The sequence below is a fragment of the Rhinatrema bivittatum genome, chromosome 7 (genome assembly GCF_901001135.1).
Source record: "Rhinatrema bivittatum chromosome 7, aRhiBiv1.1, whole genome shotgun sequence".
NCBI lineage: Eukaryota > Metazoa > Chordata > Amphibia > Gymnophiona > Rhinatrematidae > Rhinatrema > Rhinatrema bivittatum.
The window spans coordinates 103303508-103317454 of record NC_042621.1 but is presented as its reverse complement, the minus strand read 5'-3'; the positions used below and the strand labels follow the sequence as shown (position 1 = coordinate 103317454).

General features: G+C 46.0%; 1 protein-coding gene across 1 annotated transcript in view; it reads left to right on the top strand.

The window, feature by feature from the left end:
* The window catches only part of CARMIL2 (capping protein regulator and myosin 1 linker 2), a 435549-nt gene that overhangs the window by 153297 nt on the left and 268305 nt on the right, over nt 1-13947 (top strand). The gene's annotated exons all lie outside the window — the stretch shown is intronic.

The following is a 13947-nucleotide window of genomic DNA, read 5'->3' as shown; positions in this document are numbered from 1 at the left end:
TGGCCCCCAGCTGAAGGCTGTCACTTCAATCTCTTTGTTAAATGAGTTGGGAGAGAGGAAAACGCCAGGTAGTTTTGAATGAAGACTTGTGGTGCCACAGTCCAATGGAGGCTGGTTCCAGTTGGGATCTAGAAGCTTGAAGGAGCAGGAAGAAACTGCTGTTCTTATCTATCCCCCCCATCCCCAACACAAAAAAAAATCCTGACTTTTTGGCACTAGGTGCAAGAGCTGATAATAGTGCAGGATTAAGTTCCACAGATGATTGGTTTTGAAAGCAAGCTGATGGATGTAGATGGACCAGGCTGCTGTATTATTATAACTGCAACAGATAACAGAGAATTGGAAATGTGATAACCAAGTATTAAAGTGGATTCAGAAACAATTACAATTTCTGAAAATTAGCTAACAGAAATGCTAGGAGAAAAAGCAACAAGGCTTGTAGATTTTAGGGCAGATGAATTAGGATTCTATACTATTTATAGATTGTTAGCAAGAAGATGCCTTGATGTGAAGTCAAGAACTGGATAATCGAATTCATCCATATTTTGTGCATGACCCCTGAAGACCAAATTACTAATACCAGTGCTGCCTGCATTCATATAAAGCAGAGCCAGCCACAGGAGTCATGAGGAGTGAGACACCAATTGACAGCAGAAAGAGCTAGGGGACGAGAAGGGGAGAGAGCAGTCTGATAAGGTACCATTCTTTGTAGCTGATCATTCAGTGGATCTAAAGCAAATCATTGTGAATTCAGAAGAGATGCTACAGCAAACTGACAGCTAAATAGTAGCAAGTCATCAGGACCTGATGGTATTCACCCCAAAGCTCTGAAGAAACTTAGATATGAAACAGTAGAACAAATTATTAGATATGAAACTGCAGAACTGCAACTGATAATCTATAATCTACCATTAAAATTTCCACTGTATGTGGGGACTAGAAGATAGCAGGTGCATTGTCAATTTTTAAAAATGACTTTAGAGCAGTCTTAGAAAGGACAGACTAGTGAGCCTGACACATTGGTGCCAGTTAAAATGGGGAAAGTCGCTGTTAACAAAATTAATGGACGTATGGATAAACATGGCTTAATAGGAAAAAGCCAGCATGTGTTACTAATGTATCAAAAACGTTTGGAAGTTCTAAATAATATGGAAAAGGGTAAATTAGTTGATACAGTGTACTTGGATTTTCAGAAGATATTCGATGAATTCCCCCATGAAACTCCTCAGGAAAGTGAGAAGTCATGGGATAGGAGGCAGTGGCCTATTATGGACTGGTAACTGGTTAAGGGATAGGAAACAAAGAGGAAACTAATTGGTGAGTTTTCCCAATGGAGAAAGCTAAATAAATAACAGGGGTGTGCAGTGTTTTTTGCTTTGTTGTTGAGAGGCTTTTGTCTCGAGGGTTTTTTTTTTGTTTTTGAGGGGGAGGCTGTTTTAGAGTGCACTATTTACTTACAGAGAGCATGAAAAGCAAAACCCGCACTGCCAAAGTTCAAAAAGAAAATCCCGACCTCACAGGGCATGCTTCTAACCAGAGCCCTGCACCCACTACAGAACCCCTTTCCTCCCCCCCCCCCCACTCCATAGGGGGCTGGGGAGACTTGCAGTGACTCCTGCCTTGCTAGTGCCATATTCCAAAATAGTGCCAGCTGACCTGAGGCCTGCCCCATTTTAGAGTATAGCCATGCTTCAAAATGGCGCCGGCCTCGGGTCAACTGCCGTCATTTTAAAATACAGAACTGGTGAGTTAGGAGTGCCTGGGGACCGCTCTTGCCTGCTTTGGACCCTGGTCAGAGTGGGTAAGTTCTGGGTGGGGTAGAGGGTGTGTTTGGGAGGGAAATAGGAACAAACTGGGGGGGGGGAGGGGTTGATTTATTCGCTACTTTGAACTTTGTAATACATTTATTTATTTATTTATTTATTTATCGATTTAATTCTTTTTAATATACCGATGCTCAAGACCATGTCTTATCATACCGGTTTACATCAAAACCAGGGGAAAAACCAAAATTATGAAAATGAAAGTTACAATGAACAGGGAGAATAATTCAGGACCATTGAGAGTAGAAGGAATTAGATTAAGAAAACGCTTTTTAAGGAAATGCGCAACAGGCAACTATAAACAATTGTTTTGCAAGTCATTGTTAGTTGGGGAGAGCTTCATACTGGAAAGGCTTGAGAGAACAGCCAAGTTTTCAGTTTCTTTCTAAAGGACAGAAGACATTGTTCCTGGTGTAGATCTGGGGGTAGTGTGTTCCATAGCTGTGGTACGGCGGATGACATACATGCGGAATATACAGTTTTTAAATAAATATTTTAAACTCACTAATTGATTTTTTAAATAAATATTTTAAAAAATGTCACTGCATGTTCAGTTGGCTGGGGGGGGGGGGGGGAGGGGGGACAGATTTGTAAACACTAAACCAAATGAAATGAAAGCACATCCCTTCTAAATAATGGAGTGCCCCAGGGATTTCTATTGGGATCGGTGTTTAATGATCTGCAAAAAGGGAACAATTGGAGAGAGAGGCTTAAATTTGAAGGTGATGCAGTTTAAACATAAAGGGGTCAATATTCAAAACCATTTAGCAGGATAGCTCACAAGTTAACTGGCTAAATGGCAAGTTTTTGAATGCTGAAGCACTTATCAAGCTAAATTTTAGCCAGATAAGTCATCATCCCGGAGCATGGTTATCACTTGTGCCTGGCTAGCTGAATAACTTTAGATCTGGCCTCAGGGCTCAGGTAGGGCTACAGCTATGTGGCCTTGTGTAGCCAAATAACTTGCCATTTAACTGGATAAATGTAAAGATATCTGGTCATGTGGCATTGTTTAAAAAAAAAAAAAGGCATAGCATCACTTACGGGCCGATTCAGTAAAGTCCGCGGGAGAGCGGGCCACTCGCCTGTGCGCACGATACAGTATTCAAATGAGGCCCGGCGGTAGAAACGGGCAAAAGGAGCGCCGGCTGTCAGCAGGTTTGACAGCCTACGCTCAATTTTGCCGGTGTCGGTTCTCGAGCCCGCTGACAGGCTCGGGCTCGGAAACCGGACGCTGGCAAAATTGAGCATCCGGTTTTCAACCCGACAGCCGCCGGCCAACTTCAAATTTTATTTTTTTTTTTTTTAACTTTTTTTACCCTGCGGGACCTCCGACTTAATATCGCCATGATATTAAGTCGTAGGATGCACAGAAAAGCAGTTTTTACTGTTTTTCTGTGCACTTTCCCGGTGCCCGAAGAAATTAGCGCCTACCTTTGGGTAGGCGCTAATTTCTGAAAGTAAAATGTGTGGCTTGGCTGCTCATTTTGGGGCAGATTTTAAATAATTGCGCGAGCACGTACTTTTGTTCGCGCAGCAGGCGCGAACAAAAGTACGCTGGATTTTATAAGATACGCGCGCAGCCGCGCGTATCTTATAAAATCCGGGGTCGGCGCGCGCAAGGGGGTGCACATTTGTGCAACCTGCGTGCGCCGAGCCCAGCGCGCGCTGCCTGTTCCCTCCAAGGCCGCTCCGATTTCGGAGCGGCTTCGGAGGGAACTTTCCTTCGCCCTCCCCCCACCTTCCCCTCCCTTCCCCTACCTAACCCACCCCCCTGGCCCTATCTAAACCCCCCCCCCTTACCTTTGTCGGCAAAGTTACGCCTGCTGAAAGCAGGCGTAACTTTGTGCACGTCGGCTGGCTGCCCCGCTCCGTGGTCCGGTCCCGGGGGCTGTTCCGGAGGCCACGGTCACGCCCCCGGAACGCCCCCGGGCCGAAACCATGCCCACGTTGCCGCCCCCGAAACACCGCGCCCCGCCCCTAAACGCCGCGTCATCCCGCCACGCCCCCGCCAGGAAGCCCCGGGACTTACGCGCGTCCCGGGGCTCTGCGCGCGCCGGCGGCCTATGCAAAATAGGCCGCCGGCGCTCGCAGGGGTTTTAAAATCCACCCCTTTGTTTTCTGAATCGCGTGGGAATACCTAATAGGGCCATCAACATGCATTTGCATGTTGAGGGCGCTATTAGGTGCTGCGGGTTGGAAGCGCGTTTTCCTCCCCTTACTGAATAAGGGGTAACGCTAGCGCGTCCAAGGGCAGCTTAACAGTGTGCTCCGTTGGAGCACACTATACTGTATCAGCCTGTTAGTAATGCTGCAAGCTGTTAGAGCAATGATGGAAGTGGCCGGGATCACCCTCGAGAACAGTGATCCTGGTATAGAGAGGACTTCATACCTAAAGGTATTGGGTGGGTGGGAAGGATTATTCGTTTATTTGCTTTGATTGATTTCATGCAGGTACTGCAGGTATTTCCCTGTCTCCAGAGGGCTCACAATCTTAAGTTCTTTGTTCCTGAGGCTCTGGAGGGTGAAGTGACTTGCCCAAGGGGAGGCAGTGGGATTTGAGCTCTGGCTTGCTTGGTGCATAGCCCTCTGCACTAACCACTAGGAGGAAAGGGTCAGTTTGGGTTGTATACTGTATTATGGAAGCAAGGAGAGGTTGACTGGGACCTCTACCTATTTTTCATCAATGTTTTTGGTTTGGTTTTTTTTTTTAAATAGTGTCACTTTGTATCTTTGAAGATATTCAATTAAATGGCAAGTTATCCGGCCAGAGAATTTTCATGTTTAAACTTCATTCAATAAAAGATATAACAAAATATCTTAAAAACAGGATCAAGTTTTTTAACATCATACAGTTACATCAAGCTCAGCCTACGAAGCACAGCAATCTTATCAACCATAAAAAGGCCCGATAACTTCAAAATCTAACCAGTTACATTTTTATCCCACTGAGTATCCGGAACAATTTATCCAGCTGCCTTTAGCCGGCTACCTTGTCCACTCGGCTTACTGAATACTGGCCTCAAACAGACTGTGAGGAATTGGAGGAAGATTGAGGAACGGTTCATGTAAATGGCAGATAAAGTTCAATGTGGGTGAGGCGCAAAGTGATGCACATTTTGAAAAGTAATCCCAACTATGGGGATCATTTTCTCACTACCCGCATTACTGCAGAGTCCGTGGTTATTATTTACCTGCAGACTTTGCCCCCCAGTACCTGCGTACTTTCACTTTTAAAATGATCTCAGGAAAACTACCTGCAGACAGTTACACCTGCTATTTTGTGTGGGAAAATTATGCACATACTGCACTTTTGAATTGTCCAAGGTATGTGCCTAAGCGCAAAGCTCATCCCCAACCCTATCCTCAGGAATGGCTCTTCTCATTGCGGGTAAAGTTATACATGGAGTTGGCACTACCTGCTTAGGTTTACCCACACTCGAGGGAAGGTTTCTAAAAACCCATGTCTGTCAGTAAAGTACTGTTTTAAACCATAGAAATGCCATTCTAAATCCCCCTCTGCCCTTCTCTTCTTCCCATGAACATCATACTGGCTTCCACATTAGGAATTACCGATCAAGAAAAGTGCCTTGGAATCATTCTGGATAATACGTTGAACTCCTCAGCTCAGTGTCTGGCGGCAGTCATAAAAGCAAATTGATGTTAGGAATTATTCAGAAAGGAATAGAGAATAAATCTAAGAATATTATAATGCCTCTGGGTAAATCCATGGTGCAACCACACCCTGGGGTAGATTTTATAATTTTGCGCGAGCGTGTACTTTTGTTCGCGCACCAGGCGCGAATAAAAGTACGCCGGATTTTATAAGATACGCGCGTAGCCGCGCGTATCTTATAAAATCCGGGGTCAGCGCGCGCAAGGGGGTGCACATTTGTGCAACCTGCTCGCGCCGAGCCCAGCGCGCGCTGCCTGTTCCCTCCGAGGCCGCTCCGATTTTGGAGCGGCCTTGGAGTGAACTTTCCTTCGCCCTCCCCCCACCTTCCCCTCCCGTCCCCTACCTAACCCACCCTATCTAAAACCCCCCCTTACCTTTGTTGGCAGATTTACGCCTGCTACAAGCAGACGTAAATCCCAGGGGCTGGTCTGGAGGCCTCCACCATGCCCCCGGGCCGGCGCCACGCCCCCGGGCCCGCCCCCGCAACGCCGCGTCACGCCCCTGAAATGCCGCGTCATTTAGGACACGCCCCCGACACGCCCCGACATGCCCCTTTTACAAAGCCCCTGGACTTACGCGCATCCCGGGCTCTGCGCGCGCCGGCGGCCTATGCAAAATAGGCGCGCCGGCGCGCGCAGGGCATTTAAAATCCGGCCCCCTGAGTATTATGGGGTAGATTTTATAAATTTGTGCGATCGCGTACTTTTGTTCTCGCACCAGGCGCGAACAAAAGTACGCTGGATTTTATCAGATATGCACGTAGCCGCACGTATCTTATAAAATCTGGGATCGGCGCGCGCAAGGGGGTGAATATTTGTGCAACCTGCGCACGCCGAGCCCAGTGCGCGCTGCCTGTTCCCTCCGAGGCTGCTCCGATTTCGGAGCGGCCTCGGAGGGAACTTTCCTTCGCCCTCCCCCCACCTTCCCCTCCCCTCCCTTCCCCTACCTAACCCACCCCCAGGCCCTATCTGACCTGACCTGGGGGCTGGTCCAGAGGCTTCGACCACGCCCCCGGACCGGCGCAACGCCCCCGGGCCCGCCTCCGAAACGCCTCATCACGCCCCCGAAACGCCGCGTCGTTTCGGGAATGCCCCCGACACGCCCCCTCCCCACCCCTTTTACGAAGCCCTGGGACTTACGCGCGTCCCGGGGCTCTGCACGTGCTGGCGGCCTATGCAAAATAGGTGCGCCGGCGCGCGAGGGCCCTGCGCGCGTAAATACGGCCGGATTTACACGCGCAGAGCATTTAAAATCCGCCCCATGTGCAGTTCTCATTACCCCATCTAAAAACAATATAGAGAACTAGAAAAGGCGCACAGAGAAGGGCAACAGAAATGATAAAGGGGATGCAACAGCCCCCTTATGAACAATGGCTAAAGCTATTCAGCTTGTAGAAGAGGGGATATCATAGAGCAGGGTATATCATAAGAACATAAGAAATTGCCATGCTGGGTCAGACCAAGGGTCCATCAAGCCCAGCATCCTTTTTCCAACAGAGGCCAAACCAGGCCACAAGAACCTGGCAATTACCCAAATGCTAAGAAGATCCCATGCTACTGATGCAATTAATAACAGTGGCTATTCCCTAAGTAAACTTGATTAATAGCAGTTAATGGACTTCTCCTCCAAGAACTTATCCAAACCTTTTTTAAACCCAGCTACACTAACTTCACTAAGCACATCCTCTGGCAACAAATTCTAGAGCTTTATTGTGCGTTGAGTGAAAAATAATTTTCTACGATTAGTCTTAAATGTGCTACTTACTAACTTCATGGAATGCCCCCTAGTCCTTCTATTATTTGAAAGTGTAACTAACCAATTCACATCTACTTGTTCAAGACCTCTCATGATCTTAAAGACCTCTATCATATCCCCCCTCAGCCATCTCTTCTCCAAGCTGAACAGCCCTAACCTCTTCAGCTTTTGCTCATAGGGGAGCTGTTCCATCCCCTTTATCATTTTGGTTGCCCTTCTCTGTACCTTCTCTGTCGCAACAATATCTTTTTTGAGATGCGGCGACCAGAATTGTACACAGTATTCAAGGTGCGGTCTCACCATGGAGCGATATAGAGGCATTATGACATTTTCTGTTTTTTTAACCATTCCCTTCCTAATAATTCCTAACATTCTGTTTGCTTTTTTGACTGCTGCAGCACACTGAGCCGACGATTTTAAAGTATTATCCACTATGATGCCTAGGTCTTTTTCCTGGGTGGTAGCTCCTAATATGGAACCTAACATCGTGTAACTACAGCAAGGGTTATTTTTCCCTATATGCAACACCTTGCACTTGTCCACATTAAATTTCATCTGCCATTTTGGATGCCCGATCTTCCAGTCTTGCAATGTCCTCCTGTAATGTATCACATTCCACTTGTGATTTAACTACTCTGAATAATTTTGTGTCATCCGCAAATTTGATAACCTCACTCGTCGTATTCCTTTCCAGATCATTTATATATATATATTGAAAAGCACCGGTCCAAGTACAGATCCCTGAGGCACTCCACTGTTTACCACTGTTTATCCACAATGAACATGCATGAGATATATTTGAATACAATGGAGACAGTGCATGCAAATAAACTTCATGCATATTCATTATGGAGACCGGAAAACCAGACCAGTTTGTGTCACTCCAGCCCTGGAGTTGCCTTCCCCTGTGCTAGAGCTTTTATAGTGTCAAACAAGTTAATAGGGAACGGTTATTTACCCTTTCAGATTGTACTAGAACTAGGTGACACTCAATGAAACTTTAAGAAAAGGTTTTTTTTTCTGTGAAGCCACAATTAAGCTGTAGAATTTGTTGCCAGAGGATGTGGTAAAGGCGAATAATAGAGCTAGGCTTAATAAAAGGTTTCAACAAGTTCCTGGAAGATAGGTCCATTAACAGGCAGACTTGGGGTTCCCCACCCTTAATTCTAAAAATGAGCAACATGGAATGGATCTCCCCATTGGATCAAGTGGCCTGGATTGGTTACTGCTGGAGACAGGATATTGGCCTTGCTGCACCTTAGGTCTGTCTTAATATTCTTGCCAGAAGATACATTTATTACTGTCATATAACGCATCTACATTTAGTATATATGACATATGGTGAAAGCTCTGAGAGCTAAATAACACCAAGACATATAGAGATCCATAGCCAAACTAATGGTATTGGATAAGTTTGTACTTAGCCGGACAAATGGTGCTGCTTGAATATCCAGCCATGCTCAGCAGCTGGCACTTATCCATCTATCTTTTTATCTGGATACATTAACCAGATATCAAACTTCACCCTGCCCCATCCAGCTGAAAAATTAGTCAGATAGGGTAAGGCAAATGTTATCTGGCTAACTTAAGGGGGGAGATGCATCAAGGTTATAGTTTGCATTAAACAGTGTATATCATGCAATATTGCCCTATCATGGCAATATCATGTGATAATCACGATAATTAGCATATTTTGGGCTAGATTCCCTTCCCTATTCCAGTGAGCTGCTTTGCATGAGATTTGCATGAATTTTGCAAATCCATGCAAAGCAGCTCAATCATAGCTAAGCTTATGTAAATAACGCAGCTGACTTTGAAAGTTGTCAGCCCCGTTAATTTATCTATACCTTTTTTGGAAAACATGAATCTAACATGGCAGCATCAAAATCCTAACACAGGTCCTGATGCACCCACATTAGATTTAAAGGGCCCAGTAAAAAAAAAAAACCAAAAAACAAATGTGGCAAAAATAGTAAAAAACCCAAAACATTTGGGGGGGGGGGGGGGGGTATCAACCATGATTACCCTCCTCACCCCAATAGAAGTTTAATAATAACGTGCCAAGAAAGCATGATGACAGCCCTGGGATAAGTGCTGAGGAGTTCAACGTATTACCCAGCCAACACAGAATCAATCAAAAAGAGAGGGTTTCTACCCCCCCCCCCCATCAAAAATTAGCCAGGCATTTAACCCCCCTCCTCACCTTCCATCCAACCTTGAATAATTCCTTTAGGTATAATGGCACCCCCTCCCACTCCCATTAATTAAAATCCTGGAAAGGCAGCCAGCGGAAGGGCTCCAGGCATCCTCTAGCTCTGGTCCAGTTACCGCCATCGTCCGACATGGTGCTGACCTAACCTTGGGGGGGGGGGTGTTGGAAACTCTGTCTCTTTTATTGATTCTATGTTGACTAGGTTGGGGGGGGGACGACCATCATCGCATGTTCTTGTTCTTGGCGTGCTGCTATTAAACTTTTATTGTCGGGGCTGCCTCGATTGATGGCGCCAGGGTGAGGAAAGGGGTCATGGTTGACACCCCCCCCCCCCCAAACACGTTTTACTATTTTTGGCCACAATCTTTTTGTTAGTGTTGGGCCCTTTAAGGCGATGGCGGCCCTGTGCATTGGGGGCTGCCATCACACAGTAAAGGGCAAGGCCAAGGCATTTTGCTTTGTGGGGTTTTGCCACGAGGCAAAGTAATGCAGCGATACAGCTGTGATGTTTTTTGGGGGGAGGGACCCATTATCATGGCAATATCGCCCCCTCCTACGATAGTGTGGCCTCTCTTGCGAAAAAATAATTGTGGCTTAGTGCATTGAGGCCTTAGCTGGATAACTTTAGGACTGCGTGCAAGCAGTCCTAAAGTTATATGGATACACTTATCTGGCTAGCTTTGAAACATCTGTGAATATTAAGTGGTACAGCTGTCCCACTGAATATCTGAGCAAAATTAGCCAGATAAGTTTATCTGATTAACTTTGCAGTCTGGCCAGCAGCTAAATAAGGACCTCAGTCCCTTTGCTAGTACACTGCTTACATCGATCTCTTAGATCCCTCTTTCACATTATACATGACACATAAAGCACCTGTTCTTGGATATGGCAGCCAAGTTTCCTGGGTCCTGCCATGGCACCCATATATGTGGCTGTGGTGCATTTGAGACCTAATATGCAAACAATCTGTTCTGAATAATGTATATTTGCTATATTTACTATCCAGTCATGAAAGTTCTACCAGCTACCAATGACCCCCAATAAGATATTTTTTCTTATTTTATTTGTATTTGTCCCATTTGCATTTAGGGGCAGATTTTACAATCTACGTGCGGGCGTAGATTTGTTCGCGCAACCCGGCGCGAACAAATCTATGCCTGATTTTATAACATGCGCGCGCATGTTATAAAATCCCGGGTTGGCGCGCGCAAGGGTGTGCACAATTGTGCAACTTGTGCGCGCCAAGCCGCGCAGCCTTCCTCTGTTCCCTCCGTGGCCGCTCCGAAATTGGAGCGGCCTCGGAGGGAACTTTCCTACCGCCTCCCCCCAGCCCTACCTAAATCCCCCCCTACCTTTATTTGAGAATTTACGCCTGTGGGCAGGCGTAAATCAGTCCCTCGGCAGGGCGGCTGTACCGGAGGCCTTGGTCCCGCCCCTGGAACACCCCCATCGGCGCCCTGGCCCTGCCCCCGGAATGCCCCTTTTTCGAAGCCCCGGGACATACGCGCATCCTGGGGCTTGTGTGCGCTGCCAAGTCTATGCAAGATAGGCTCGGCGCGCACAGGGGCAGGTTGGGGCAGTTTTTCAGGGGTTACACGCGTAACCCTTTGAAAATCTGCCCCATAATGTGTTCAGCATATTATTCACAATTATTATTGAAAATGTTTGGTATTTCATTTTTCCAAGGTATGCAAATTTCATTAGATGTTTGTCTAATTTAACCCGGAGTTCCTTGAGGATCTGTCTGTAAAACCCTTATTGCCTTCACCATTCCTCCTGAACCTTAGTTTTCTGCTCTATTTGCACTGGGTCATCTCTCAGTCTCACTTTCTAATCCTTCATCCCTTTTCTCAGTCCTCCAATCAAGTGATTATGCTGCCCTCTGCATCACGTGGACCCTTGCCTGTTTGAGTGCAGTCCAATCCACTAAACGCTGTAGGTTGCCTGGAATTTCTTCTAATGTAGCAAGAGCCTAAAGCCTGTCCGCACTCACTTCTCTGCAGAAATAGTCCTTTAGAAAATTGTGCAACTGATATGTGTGCGCACTTTTACGTGCATAGGGGATGGGCATTCCAGGGGATGCAGTCTGGGCAGAATTGGGATTTAAGCAAGTACTTTTTGGTTTTAAAAAGTGTGCATGTAAATTCTGTCAGCAAATCTATGCACACCAAATAGTAGGTATAATTGTGTGCATGCAATGAACTTAACACATGAAATGGAATGCCCAGGAGAAAACTGTCTATGCAGTGCTTATCATTTGAGTGATAGATTGTTATCTGTATATTTGTTTTACCAATCCTCTACTACCACAAACTGTCATTTGTGGTCTCTGACTTATTTTACACTCTCTTTAGAGAAACTTTTCCTAAGGGTGCTTGATGAAGTTGTTTCTAGCTTGTTTTATTTTGCCTCTTTTATTTGAATTGTTTTTGAACCTCGTGTTCCTTGCTTGGAGGTCAGATAATCATAAAGCAAGTTATCAGTTCAGTGAATGAATGAATGAATGTTCTTTCCATGAACCCTGCCGTGCTCCCCCTCCCATCCTTTTCCAGTTGGGCAAATGTGTTAGGTTGGCTAGGTTTCATCTGATATCCCCTTTTCCTCCTGCTAATGAGTGTAATTCTAGAGCAGGCGTGGCCAACCTGTGACTCAGGAGCCACATTATGTGCAAAATGTGGCTCTTGCACTGCTGGTGATGTGGCAGCTGAGCAGCACTGCAGAGGACAGGAGGGGAGGGTCTGGAGCAGAAAGCACACACAAAAGAACAGAGCAGAGAAGAAACATTCTGCTCACTGCTCAGCCCCTCCCCTCCTGACTTCACAATGATCCTGGTTGCTCCAGAGACAGAAGGGAGAGGCTGGAACAGGGATCAAAGGCTTTTCTTTGTTCATCCATGCTCTACCATCCAGAGGGGCTGAAGGGGGTCAGGATGGGTGACAGCAGACCATAGGTAATGAAGTTGGAAGATAAGTTTAGAGGGAGCCAGAGGTGGTGAAAGGGGAGAGGAAGGGTAACAGAGCCAAAAGCGGTGATGGGATTGGGTTGAGGGGGAGAGGGGGGGGGGAGAATGAAAGCCAGAGATGTGATGGGAGAGAAGGGGGTCAGAAAGCCAGAGATAGTGATTGGTAGGGAAAAGGGTTTGAGACAGACACACAATGGGGCAGGGTGAATGCTTCTGGGAGGAGTGACATGAAAAGGGGTGAATATTGAGGGGAGAGGGAGTGGCTGTGTGAGAGCTAGAAGAGGGTGATAGTACAAAAGTGTATGTCAGAGTAGCAAAGAGGGCACTGGAAGGGAGAGGTCAGAGGGAAAGAGAAGAGAGGAAGTGGGGAGGGGAGCAAAGTAGAACAAGAAGTGGGATGGGAGGTGTTAATGTTGGGGCCGCCAAGCCCCTGTCATTATTGTGGGGGTTAGCAAATGTTATACTGGGGTTGCCAAAAGAGAAGCTTGTAGAAACAGGATGGAGAATTGAGAGAGAAGACTGCTGGGGACAAAAGAAAGAGAGAGGACGAGAGAGTCAGATATTGGGCAAAGCAAGGAGAGAGAGGGAGATCCTGGTCAGAAAAGTGGGGACAGGGTGGGAGGATTCAGAGAGATATTGGCGAGGACAAGGTGAGACGATTGAGAGAGACTGGTGGGAACGCGATGGAGAAGTTGAGAGAGTATTGATAAATTGGGGGAGACAAGATTGGCTTGTGCGAAAGAAATTGGTTAGGACAAGGTGGGGGAATTCAGAGAGGTTGTTAGGAACAGGATGGGATTGAGGGAGAAAATGGTGGGGATAGGGTGGATGGATTGAGAAAGAGGCGAGAGATATTGGAAAGGGGGACTCTCCCTCTCCCCCACAACCCTCGTCTTTTGAAAATATAAAGGCTCCTTGGCTCTTGGTGCATGAAAGGTTGACAATTCCTGGTCTACACTCTGCAGCAAACTGTTCCTCAGACTTTATCTCTTACAGCTCATCTGTTTAGTTTATTACATTTTCTTGATTGCCTTTCTTTCAGAGTGTAAATAACAGAAAGGATGAAATAACATAAAATCAAATACAATTTTCAAACAATTAGAACATACAAAAAGCTACTAAAAACAATATAACACTGTAATATATATAAAACAAAAATCAATAATTATCTTTAAAGGCACACATTATAAGCTGTCAGATACATAGAATGAAAACCCACATAAAGAAAAACTTTGGAGAAAAAATAGGCCTTTAGGTTTTCCCTAAATTTCAGATATTCTTTTCGTTAGAAATAATGAGTCCCATAAGAAGAGTGCTAAAAAAAAAGGCTCATTTCACATGTTCTTTCCAGCAAGATTTCTTTTGTTGAAGGTAATCTTAGAAGTGTCAATTTGGAAGATCATAGAGTATGGCCTGGCTGGTATGGAATAATAACACTGCATAGATAAGGTGGCATACTTCTACGCAGGGCCTTTAAAGTTAAATTAATTGTAAACCAGTGCATTTCCCCTTGCCAAAT